Source organism: Antechinus flavipes, chromosome 4, assembly GCF_016432865.1.
Source record: "Antechinus flavipes isolate AdamAnt ecotype Samford, QLD, Australia chromosome 4, AdamAnt_v2, whole genome shotgun sequence".
NCBI lineage: Eukaryota > Metazoa > Chordata > Mammalia > Dasyuromorphia > Dasyuridae > Antechinus > Antechinus flavipes.
The window spans coordinates 317,689,122-317,702,175 of NC_067401.1; the positions used below are offsets into that span (position 1 = coordinate 317,689,122).

Below are 13,054 nucleotides of genomic sequence, written 5' to 3' on the forward strand. Positions count from 1 at the left end.
ACATATTTTAATATTAGCATAAAATTATTTTCTAATTGCATATTTTCTGTCATAAATTGTGTATCTTGGCTGAATAGATAAATTTCTGCAAACATATTTGTTTGGATATAGTTAATGTGGCAGAAGTTACAGTTTAAAATAGGATGGATATTTATAATGCTGATAACTTGCCTAAAAAAAAAACACAAAAATAATAGTATGGCATTTTTATTTATAAAATACTTAGGAGAAGACTTTTATCTTCCCCAGATTCTGAATCCTGCTCCTCCCACCCCTTAATTCAAAGGCAATAGCATACTGTAATATTTTACAACAAAATGAGACACAAAGATTAAAGATAACTTGTAGTTGGAATTAGCATATACTTAGAATATAGTTATGGATGCTTTTTGCCTATCATAAATAAAACTTTCATTATATATGAAGAGCATAAAGGAAGTCATTTGTTACTAATACTATTAATATCATCCCATATGATTTTGTGGTTTTTTTAAAGCACATTAATAGCAATTAATTCAATTTTGATAAGATAATTTATGTTAATGATTAGTGGCTCAATCATCAATATTGAATGACAATATAGAGACATACTATTACTTCATGCTAAAAGTAGAAAGCCAATTTGAGGGGATTGGGGTGTTTTAATAGAACTTAATAACTTCAAATAATAGCATTCTACAATGACAAGGAAGAATCCAAGATTAATGTTAGGCGACTTAGTTCAGGGACAGTGAGAATAGGAAGTAACAGGAAAGATTTACAACTAACAATCCCAACTAAGTAAGCTGGACTTGAATTATCCAGGATGTGCAGAAATGGAGGATAGTTAGTAGAAGAAGATATGTGAGGGAGGGAGATGGAAGGAAAAAATAAAGGAAGATATTAATTAGGAATACACAGAAACATTTCACTTTCTCATAAGTAAAGAAGTAGAATTAATGGAACTTCTAAAAGAAAAAAAAAAACTAAAACCTTGCTGCTTCTCCTTCTCAACAAATACACATATGTATTTAATGAAATTTTGTCATTATACAAGAAAGCTACATACTATTTTTGGAAGGAGAGTCTTTTCTAGACAAACCAATTTCAGCAGCATATTGTGCTATGAGTTATATGAAACTCATGATAGAATTAGTTATTTTGAAGTTTGAATAAATTTAATTTTGATTTCTAAATTGTGACTCATAGTCTAGGATCACAGCTCTAAAATGAAAGGTTGCATTTTTTTCCACTTGTGAAAATGTAGTTCAAATGGTCACTGTATTAAGCAATAGCCATGGATTGTGAATAAACCCCTGTAAAAGAAAACATAACTTTTTAAAAATCTAGAAAACCAAAACTCTAAAAGAAATATGATAAGGGAAGTGGTATTGCCATTCTTTTTACTAGAAGTCAAAAGAGATGACTATCCAGAGAAGTGGCCTATTAGAGAGAGGAAAAAAATCAATGGATTTAGTTTTAGGACCTCAGTTATAATCCCCAATTTGCCTGTTAGTATCTCTGTGATCTTGAGCAAGCTGCTTTCTGGGCCTCAGTTGCCTCATCTAGAAAATGAGGGAGTTGGAGGAGCTCACCTTTAAGGACATTTCCAGTTCTAAATCAATGACTTAGGATCTCATGATTTCCGCCCCTCCCCTCCCTCCTCAGCTCTCCATGGATAGTAGCACCACAAAATTCTGTTTGTCTGCAAAACACTAATTGAAGTAACTTATTTAAAATGCTCTAGGAATCTAAGGTAGATGAGTAGTAAGTGTCCCGGTCAGCAATAGAATGATATGCAAAGTACAAACAAAACTTATCTTCACACAATGCACCGCATATCTACCATATCATATCTATCATTAATTTTTAAGTTTGGTCTTAAAAGGAATGATGGTGGTAGTGGGAATATTACAAAGTATGTACTTTTTAAAAATTTCTAAACCATAAAAATTGTAAAATTATTTTAACACCAATGACTTTTTAATTCAAATATAGTTCAAGTTCTGTTTGTTTCTTTTATAGAAAAGGTTGTAAGAGACTCAACCCAGGGGATAGTGACTTTATCTGCCTCAATGTTCAGTTTTTAAAAAATTGTTCCTTTTAGCTGTCAATAGGTGTTCTTTCACATAGATATATTTAGGTGAGGAAACAATCCTGCTAGTCATAAAGTTTTTCTTTCTGGTCATCAAAGCAAAGAGACTTCCAGTCAGTAGAAGGAAAAGTCAGATCTGGGGCATGGCCCAGAACATATACTCATCTAAAACGGTAATTCTAGCTAATATCCAATAAGGAAAGAAAAAATGACAATTTTCAGTAATTTTGCTATTCACACCACAATTATTAAGCCTGAGTATTTGTTTAATGAAGTCCTGGTCCTTGATCAGAAGAGTTAAGACAATTCCTTGGCTTTTATTTTCTTTTTTGTGTGAATGTCAGGAAGATGATAGATGGCTAAATAGATAGAAAGATAGAAAAATGGATGGATGCATGTAGATGAATTTAAATCTACAAATAGTAGTTTTCAAGGCAGAAACTTATCAAAATAAATAATCATGTTTGAAAAGAGATGGGAACATAAATATATTTACTATTTGTCCTATATGGCTTTGCACAGACTTTGATAAATTCTATCTATATGTAGATACACACTCAGAAGTATCAAGTAAAAACCATTGCTTCACCAAGATGCTTGTAAAATTATTGAGCTGAGTGAGTGAGTACTTCTGGAATTCAATTTTGGCCGGATTGACCTTTGACTTCTGCTCAGGATTCCCATACCTGCCACAGAGCTGAAGTGGCACAATCCCTTCTGGTATAGCACATTCCAAAGCTGGTTACTCCTTCATTTATTCGTGTCACATAGCTATCTGTCAGAGGCTTATGAATAGCATAGGGGTGGCACTTGGGTAGAGAGGAGGAAAGTAGCAATAAGGATACCGGGGAAAAAAAATCTTCCTGCCAGTTTCTTTTTCCTCCAAGAGGGAAAAAAAAAATACCCCTCTTTCCCATACTCCATTCCCCCAGACTCACGGGCAAAATAGAAACAACTTGGACGCAGGGGAATGGAAGCAAATCCTATATGTGTGTGTGTGTGTGTGTGTGTGTGTGTGTGTGTGTGTGTGTCTGTGTTTTTGGAAGAGAGAGAAGAGAGGAGGGAAGGAGAAAGAAAGGGAGGGTGGAGAGAAGGGACAGAAGGACGAAGGGAGGAAGAAAGGGACAAAAAGAGAGCTGGGGGGGTGAGAGGGAAGAGGGAGAGAAAGGAGAGGAAGAGAGAGCGACAGAGAGAGAGAGAGAGAGAGAGAGAGAGAGAGAGAGAGAGAGAGAGAGAAGAGAGAGAGAGAGAGAGAGAGAGAGAGAGAGAGAGAGAGAGAGAGAGAGAGAGAGAGAGAGAGAGAGAGAGAGAGAGAGAAGAGAGGAAGAGAGAGAGGAGAGAGGAGAGAGAGAGAGAGAGAGAGAGAGAGAGAGAGAGAGAGAGAGAGAGAGAGAGAGAGAGAGAGGAGAGAGAGAGAGGAGAGAGAGAGAGAGAGAGAGAGAGAGAGAGAGAGAGAGAGAGAGAGAGAGAGAGAGAGAGAGAGAGAAGAGAGAGAGAGAGAGAGAGAGAGAGAGGAGAGAGAGAGAGAGAGAGAGAGAGAGAGAGAGAGAGAGAGGAGAGAGAGAGAGAGAGAGACTGTGGGAGGATCTTGTAGAATTCCTCAAGTAGCAGGTGGGGGAATCGTGGTCCAAAGAGTTCTTCCAATATCGTTGGGAGGGTGTGGGATGGGAGTGTGCTGCCTCAGGTAGCAGGAAAGTCTTTGCCAGGGCTAAGAAGAAACTTAGGAGGTAGGTCATAGCCTTGCCACAGCTTACTTCCAAGGTCCCCAACAATAGAGCCCATCGGCTCCCTTGTCCAGCCTTCCACCAATGACTGCGTTCAGCAGTCTGAATTGAAATGAGCAGAATTCAGTCTTGTCCACTTGCTTTCACCCGGTAACCTCCTAAACTACAGCTTGCCGGTCCAATATTTTCTTCGGCTTCATTGTGCCATCGCAGCCTCCTCGCCCTGCTGCAGCATCGGGAACGGCTGTGGAGGTGGCGATTGTAGGCGCAGCCTCAGGAGTAGCGGCGGCGACAGCAGCAGTAGCGGCGGCAGCAGCAGTCTCAGCCACCCCTCAGCAGGCGTTGCCTGCTCCGGCTCCTAGCTTTTGCACAAGTGCGAAGCAGCTCCTGCGCCGGGGCACGCTCCACTTAGGGTTCCCTAGGGCTTCTTTTTAAACTCAGAAAACACCACCCCCGTCCAGCGCCTCCCCCACCCCAAACGATTAATAGCCCTGGAAACTGGGCAAAGGCACCCTCTCCTCAGGACAGAACAGTGTTTGACAACTACCAGAGTGGGGGCTTTCTCTTGGCTTTTTTTTTCTTTTGTTTTGGAAGTCACTCAAAAGTTTTGGCCCATTTCCTTTCTTTTTCCCTCTCTGAGCTTAGACGTCTCCTCTCACGGACCCCCACCCCCTTTCTTCTCTCCCACTTGTGTACACTAGTTGTTGGGGTGTGTGTGGATAGGCTAAGGGGATGTCCTGCTTTCACCAAAGGAACAACAGAAAGGGAAAACTTAGACATCCAGAAGGGAGGAGAATAAATAAATAAGTACATACCCATACAGTCTATACAAACGGATCAGAGGCTAAAAAAAAAAAAAAAAAAAGTTTAAAATTGCGGCTGTCGGGGCACCAGCAGGGGTGAGTATTCCATCTTCCTAACTCCCTTAGAAGTCCGGCGAAATTTTGCTTTTTGGGGGTCATTGTTCTTCGTTTGTGATTAGTCCTTAATTCTCCCTAAGGAAATGTGCCCAGCTCAGGCTGAAAGTTGCTGGAGAGAGGGGGGAGGGACAGGGGGAGGGCTGCGGGGAGGACTCTGAAAAGACCGGGGGAGAGAGTGAGAGTGAGAGAGTGAGAGAGAGAGAGAGTGAGAGAGAGAGAAAGAGAGAGAGAGAGAGAGAGAGAGAGAGAGAGAGAGAGAGAGAGAGAGAGAGAGAGAGAGAGAGAGAGAGAGAGAGAGAGATTGGCGAAGATCAGCAAGCTGTAGAGTTGAAGTGGGGGGAAAAGGGGTGATGAATAGTGGAGGGGATGGTTCTTGCACTATGTCGGAGCGATCAGCCTGAAACCTGTTTTCCTCGTACCTTGTGGACTTTGAACTCTGGTGTGGGTACCGGGGCTGCTTCTCCCCTGACAAACTTTCTGCTCCACTTCAGGTGATGTCTCTCTAGCTTGCTCTGAATTTTTTTCGTCTCGCCACTTCCCTGGAAATCTTGTTACAGGGGGTCGGGGAAATTCTTTGCGAACTCTAACTTAGATCCCGGCTGACGGTTCATTGTTTCTTCCTCCTTTACTTACTTGTCCTTGACTTCCCTATCCAATAATAATAATGATAATAATAATAAATTCTCCTCGATGAGCCTTTGTCAACTTTGCTACCTTTCTCCGTCTGTTTTAAATTTATATTTTGAGAATTCATCTTAATTGTGTGGGCGTAAAGATGAAGAGCCATAATGCCTAGAAATGTAGCAATCTTGGGGTCCATTTTTTGTATTTGTTGGGGTACACGGTAATAAATCCTGCAGTTTCCTTTTAAACTGGAGGCACGAACAGTTTCCAATGACTTTTATGAGCACGTCCACCATGGTGTTCCGTGTTTAATAATTTTTTATGTGCCGTGGAGCGAACAGCTTGTGGAGTTTGCCAGAATCCGTGAAATTAGCCGAGAGTTGTCAAAAGAATTACACTGGCTCTCTATGGATGCAGTGGAAAGGGTACAGTTTTCCCCTCCCACAGCCGAACAAATGCAGCGTGACTATAGAAGAGAGACCGTTCTTGGAAACTAGGTCTTCTGTACCAGTCAAGAGGAATCTCTAAGACAGCTTTTTTTTTTTTTTTTTTCCGTATCGTTTAGTTGTATTTGCAAGTTGACAGTTTGCATGGTTGTTTAATCTGCGCCCTACAGCATCCAAAAATCTTTGCTTAGTAGCACTTAAATATTATCCTTTCTTTGTATACAAAACTCAGAACATCTTGGAGTTATTAAGAGAGTTTACTGATGGAATCTCCAGGCAAAGCAGATGGGCAAAACAGTAAGGGAGAGTTTAATTTTGCAGACAATCACAAAGTGAATTCTCCATGCGTTTTCCCTACCTCCTTGCCCTAAGGGAAGAACATTTGTCTTTTACTATGATTGCATGGGTTTGCTTCCATTCATACATTCTTTCTCTAGCTCCTTCCTCACTAAAGTGGAGAAGAAACTCAAACCATTCAATAATACTAATCCGAGGACAGCTAGGGAAGGTGTAGGTTCCTCTTGCCTGGTGCAGTATAGAAGTGCAGACACATGTGTTTTGGTTTCAAGACAGTTCCACGTGGAGGACCTCTGTGTGCGTGTGTGTTGTGTACTTGATCTGTGAGGAGGTAACTGGATTCTCCGTGTTCAAACCCAGTGGGCTGTTGGCCATTAATTTGCCTCTCTGGCTGTCATTACAGACACTTCCAAAATCTGATACCTAAGAGAACCAACAGGTTAGATTTCACACTAAGGGCTCATACTTAACAGTTTTCTTTTTCCCTTCCTTACCTCTCTCTGGCTCGCACCCTGAGATAAATGTAATTGATTGAGAGAAATTTATCTTCAACGATATGGCACTCTTATTGACAGCAACTGTTTGATTTCTCCATAGGTATCTGTCAATTTCCAGGTCAAACTCCAGCGGGATTTAGGTGGGAGCTTTAATAAATTTTAACACAGCAGCGTAATGTCAATACTAGGCTTCTGAAGTTTCATTTGAATTTCGGAGACTGACAGTATTAAAGGGCGCTGGTGTTGTTTTTTAACTTCTTCGACTCAGGGGGTCGCTAAAAAAGGATTTTCTCATAACGCCTGATTTTGAACAACAACTGCAACAACAACAAAACATTTTTGACTCTTGTGGGAACTCAAGCTCTAAGCGCCAAACACGGGATGAGTCAGATAAAAGATAAGGAAAATATGAAATAAATCTTTAATATTTGCCATAGACAAATCTAAGGAATAAATGTATTCTTAAGTATTTATATGTACATTTTAAGTAAAGATTAAATATTCAATTAATTGATCGACAATTAAGCTGAAAGAAAATAAGCAGTTTTATGCCGTCTGGAATGCCAGAAACAGTGATGTGTATAACTAGGAGACTAATTTTTATTGCAGCAAGAGAACAAATGCAAAAAAAAAAAAAATCACTACTTTAAACTTATTGTTGATTATATACAATAGAAAAGGTTTAAGCCAATTATTTACAGATCAACTATTAGAAATTATTGTAGAAGAAAGTTTATCTCAGTTTAACCTTTCCAACTAATACAATAATGCTAATCTTAAAAAAAAAAAGCTTTTCATTTTTTATTTTAAGAAACATTTCATTGTCTAATTAATTGTTTTTAAACATTAACAATTTAAGAGTTTAGAAACATTTATCTTCAAATATTGTTTCAATGCTTAAAATTTTATAGTATACAAAATTTATTTTATATACAATGATTAGAACAAAACTTAAATTAAGTCAATTTTAATTTATTTGATTCTGCCTTTTTATAGAAATGGACAGTATTTGAGACAGAAAAATAATTTATTTTCCTGAAAAGAAATGTTTGCTAGTCATATCAATTATATAATTTTCCTATATTGCAATTTTCAGTCTAACTTGAAGTTAAAACATGCAAAATCCAATATTTTTACAAAGTTAAAGTTCTCATTTTCTATCATAATTATACTCCTAAAAATGAAGATGTGAAAATCCCATCTTTTAAAGTAATTTCAAGTTCCTCTTTTTCTCAATATGAAAGACCTCTTCTTGTGTGAAAAAAATATGTATGTATGTATCTCGATACTTTCATACATATTTGGGAGAATTTCTATCTCAGAGAGTTCCCTTTTTACTTATGTTGAGACTTTGGGTGTAAATAAATGGTACACAGCCACTGGAAATACAGTGTCCAGTTTCATGTTTTTAATCTCTGTTGCAAGCTCTAAATGATTGATGCTAAATTCTAAAAATACATTTGTGTGGCTTGGCGTTTTATTTTATTTATTTTATGCAGTGGAATTAAATGAACCATATTTCTTAGAAAAGTAAGGGGACATAAGCATAACTATTGTTATGAAAGTTGAGTACATTGGATAGTTCACATTCCATCTTTTAAATGATAAAATTAAATGAGATTCACTCATTGAAACCACATACCTTTTATACAAAATTTGAGTAGAAGGGAGATAATCCTTTTCAAGACTTAGTGAAGTGTTAAGTAATTTAAGACTAGAAGTATTTATTATGTTTTTCATTATTTTTTTTTCTGTTAGGTAAATGAAGGGACATTATGAACTTTGAGTGAAACAGGTCTCCCTTTCTAAGGAGTTTATTCAGCATAGTTCTACGTTGCAGCTGCTGATCATATTTCATAGAGCTGCTAAAGCACTTAAAACCTAAAATTAGGTACTGTCTGGTAGTAAATATTTCAGATCACTGCTTTAAGAAATAAATAGAAAAGTGTGCTAACAAAAGTAGAAGACATTTTGAGTACTGCCTCTAAAAAATGAACAAATATGTTACAAGCCTGACAAGTTCCTCACAAATGGAAAGGATACTTCCATTTCTTAAACTCTTATAATGGCTCTCTAAGAGAATCTTAAACTAATTGTATTCAAAAGCATAGTGAAGGATTTTATTATAATAGTTACTAGTTAAAAGAAACTGATACTAGTAAGCACTGGATGAAGTTGCAAAGTTCTCCTGTTAAATCTTTCTCACTGACCTAAGAATTGAAATAATAATTCAGGTGCTTCATATATTGACCAGTGTGTTATAAATTGTTATAAAATGTGAACGATATCTAATTTTAGGAAGTATTGCATTTAGCAGTTAAATATATTTCAAGATGGTAATTTTGAATTTTCAAAAATTTAATTTGTATCTGAAAACAAAAAAATTAAACAAAAGCAGCATATTCCATAAGTAGTAATACAACTTTCAGGTACTTTTCAAGTATTTTAAAACTTTGATAAAGATATAGGTTATAGATATAATCTGCATTTGGTGGCACATTGTATATCTATGTATATATGTGGATATGTATACACACAATATAACACAGTTATCTGAATATATTTCCTATGAAAGAAATACAGTATTATAAATGACTTCTATTGACATTGGGAGAAAATGGGTAATGTTGTTCCATTGTAAAATAGAGAGTATTTTAAGTTATCAAAATCACATTTGTACAGGTGGCTATGAACTGTTTTAGTGATTTCATTAATGAATCTTACTGTTGCCTTGTATGTCATCAAAAAATGATCATTGATCTTAAAGCCTTGAAACAATTGTATATAGTTAGATATTTGAAACCTTTAGGCTTTTTGTTGACCCTTTTCTCACCCCTGAGATTTCAGTACAGAGTAATATTGAAGACATAAAGCATTTTGCTGCTTCAGACATTCATAATTCTTCTCATATTTAAAATTCTGTGATATATTAAATGTGTAATTGACAAACTTAGTGACCTACAAAAGTTGAATTACTTTTGACTGTATTTTTGAGACATGGAAAAAATTCTGTGTTTTCTTTGGATGAGATATTGAATATTATACTTTAGAAATAGGTTTTTGTTGTGGAGACTTTGGACAAAGGCCAGATATTATTATGCAGTAATGGTTTCAGAGTAGTGCTTTTATTAGGATAATGCAGCAGACCAATTTTGAAGTTTCATGTGTAAAAGCATATATTACTTAAAAGCACATTTCAAAATAAGATATGACACTATCTTTCTCTTTGTTGTTGTTTTGTTCCCTCTAGGGACTTTAAAGCTCTATTTTCCTATGATTTCTATATTAGACTTAAAAGTAGAAAAAATAGTTGCTTTGTGAGCATCATGACATTTTGCAAATGTTAAGTGGTTTATAAGATAATGATTTTATTTTCTGATTGCTTTTCTTTTGAATACTAGCTGTGAACTACTTTATTAAATGTTCATATTGATCTTACATAAAGGATACCTTTAGAGGTCATGACTGATTTAGAGATAGATACATATATATAATATTATCATTGTATTGTTTGTATATATATATATACATATATATATGTATATATATATGTATATATATATATATATTAGATAATCCATACCCAGCCATTTAAAAGAAAATTTGCCTTTTATAATGTCAAAATGTGAATCTTTGATATTCTTTCCCAAAGGAAAATAATGTTATATTTTATATATCATTTAGATATGTTCAAAGAAATAATCCTCAAAAGAAAATAGTAAATACAATTTCTTTGGCCTTGTGGATTATTTTTAGTGAATATCAAAGTTTTTACAACAATTTCATAATATTTCATTCTATAAATTCAGAGCAAAAACTTTGCGTGTATTTTCCTATGTTTTTAACATACTGTTGCTCCCAAACCAGTAGGAATTGTTAAGTAGTTCAAATTATTACAGTTTTACTTTTGTTTTACATTAGTAATTTGAATCCCCTATATGTGTATTACATATAATATGTAATGTGATTATATGTACATAATAATAATAATGATAAGTAGCATTTATATAGTGCTTACTATGTGCTTGGCACTGTACTGAGCACTTTACAAATATTAACTCATTCAAACTTTATAACAACTCTGAGAGATAAGTGCTATTATTATTCCCATTTTAAAGTTAAAGAAACTGAGCCAAACAGAGCTTAAGTGATTTGCCAAGGTTATACAGGCAATAAATATCTGAAGTGAGATTTGAACTCTCGTCTACCTTACTCCAAATTCCCAGTTGTATCCACTATGCCACCTCACTGCTTAACATATATAGATGAAAAAGAGAGAAAGACACACATACACACACATAGACAAACAGAGACAATGAGAGAGAGAGAGAGAGAAGAGAGAGAGAGAGAGAGAGAGAGAGAGAGAGAGAGAGAGAGAGAGAGAGATTTATAGGTATATATGTATAAATTTGTGTATGTTTGTATAGATCATATTTTTCATTCTTCTATTAGCTGAGATTTCTCAAAGCTGGCACTCTATTGATTGATGCATGAAGAATTGTTGCTACTACTTTTTTGCCTTACTTTCACTCCATGTAATAGTTCTATAGAAATAATTAGAATTAAATTATCAATATGTATGAGCTCACATCATGAAGTTTTGGTTAGCTAGGTGACATAGTGCATAGAAATCTGGGACTGGAGTTAGGGAGATCTGAGTTCAAATTCAGCTTTAGACACTTGCTCTATTTAATTATAGTCACCTAAACTCTGCATGACTTAGTTTCCTTAACTATAAAATTAAGATAATATTAGTATTTACCTCATGGTTTTTTTTTTTTTGATGACCAAATGAGAAAATATTTGGCATTATTTGAAATTTTATACATGAGCTCATATAGTATCCCATATGCTACGTCCTATATAGAATTACTCTTTGATTTCCAAGTAAGATTACATATATTTTTGAAAGTTCTTGTTTAAATCCAATCTATATATTAAATTCACCTCTAAATTTCCTTGTGCTTAATTATTTGGTTATTGTTTATTTCATGTGTTGAGTATAATGAAAAGGGAAATAAAATGGTATTGATGTGATACATCTCAGAATTATTGAGCCCTTATACAATGTCAGTTAACCCTTTTCCTACATTACTCACATTAAAGTGAGTTACTATTTTAACCACTATAATCAAAAATCAAACACAATTCCAGTGATCATCTACCTATTCCTTATAAATATTTTTGATTGCTCCTGTTATGCTGAATGAGTATTTACTGAAATGGATAATTCTATCAGATATGTCAATGTTTCTGCATGGCATTTAAGACTCTCTGACTCTCCCTCCCATTTTATATTTTATCCAAGAGCAGAAAAACTAGATTTATGTTTCTTTTATTTATTTTGTGGAATTAAAAACTACCAGCACCACAATGACAACAATTATTGAGTTCCCCTAGCAAACATATGATCACATAGTAGATGTATAATATATACTTGAGCATTAGATCATTAGATCTTTAAACTTCAGAAATGATCAGGTCTAACCCTTCATTTTACAGATGAAGAAATTGTTTCAAGAGAGAAAAAGTGACCTACAATCATAGAATCATAGAATTTTAGAGGTGGTAAGCATTTTACAAATCACATAGTCAATCATCTATCACTTAGTCTGCAAAACAGATCTTGAGGAATAAAGCAACTTGTTCAATATTACACTTGATCCTAATTGAGTCATCTTCCCATCATCATACCATGATGATATTGCTGAGAAGTGTAGAAAAGAGCACTGGTTATGTGTGATCAGTTTTACTTGAAAACATTATGCAGAATCTTACAAAATGTGTAACTTTGATTTGCTTGACATATTTCATATTAACTGTGGTAGGACCAGATAGTTTACTTGGTTACTATCTAGTATAAAAAAAATTCAATATTAATTAGGCTCCCAGCATTTATAGAGTATTGTAGAGATACTGGGATAGATAAGAAATAATATGATCACATGTATTAGGGAACTGATAGAATAGTAAGGAGAAATGATACACACTTAAGTGACTATAAAATAAAATGACACATCTGTGTGGAGTTCTTTTTCTTCTTTAAAATGATATAAGATATAAGATGATGGTTCTCTCTGGAAAAAGGTAGGTTTCTCGGAGGAGATTTTCTGGAGGCTGCTTTAGTTTTAGTTAAGATCAATATTTACCCCAAATGCAGCCAGATGGTAAAAATACAAATGTTTATTTCTCCTTCCAAGTCTTGTCTCTTTCCTTGGGCCCGGATAGCTAGATTCTTAGAGGCCTCTCTCTCTGCTTGGTTCCAAGAGCTCCCTCCGAATGTCTCCAAATCCAAAGGTTCTGTCCTTTAGCCTCTGCCTCTGCTTTCTTCAGCCTCCAGCCAGCACAAAGATGGAATGAATCTCTTGCCTCCTTTACTTGGGGCTGGGCTAGCTTTCTGGTGAGTCTTTCAGACCAGCTTGGTCTCAGTGGGGGAAGTACAGGAGCCCAGCCACCACAGTGGTGTGAGATG

General features: G+C 35.5%; 1 protein-coding gene across 12 annotated transcripts in view; it reads left to right on the forward strand.

Annotated features, from left to right (window-relative positions):
• EYA4 (EYA transcriptional coactivator and phosphatase 4) overlaps positions 1–13,054 on the forward strand; it is a 356,489-nt gene that overhangs the window by 43,518 nt on the left and 299,917 nt on the right. For 9 of the 12 annotated variants that reach the window (XM_051997785.1, XM_051997776.1, XM_051997782.1 and 6 more), the window contains exon 1: positions 3,650–4,697. The exons of 1 other annotated variant lie outside the window; for it this stretch is intronic. The gene's annotated coding sequence lies outside the window, so the exon portion shown is untranslated. Of the gene's footprint in view, positions 1–3,649; positions 4,698–5,022; positions 5,210–13,054 lie in introns of those variants that run through there. 2 more of the 12 variants (XM_051997778.1, XM_051997771.1) reach the window with 2 other exon arrangements.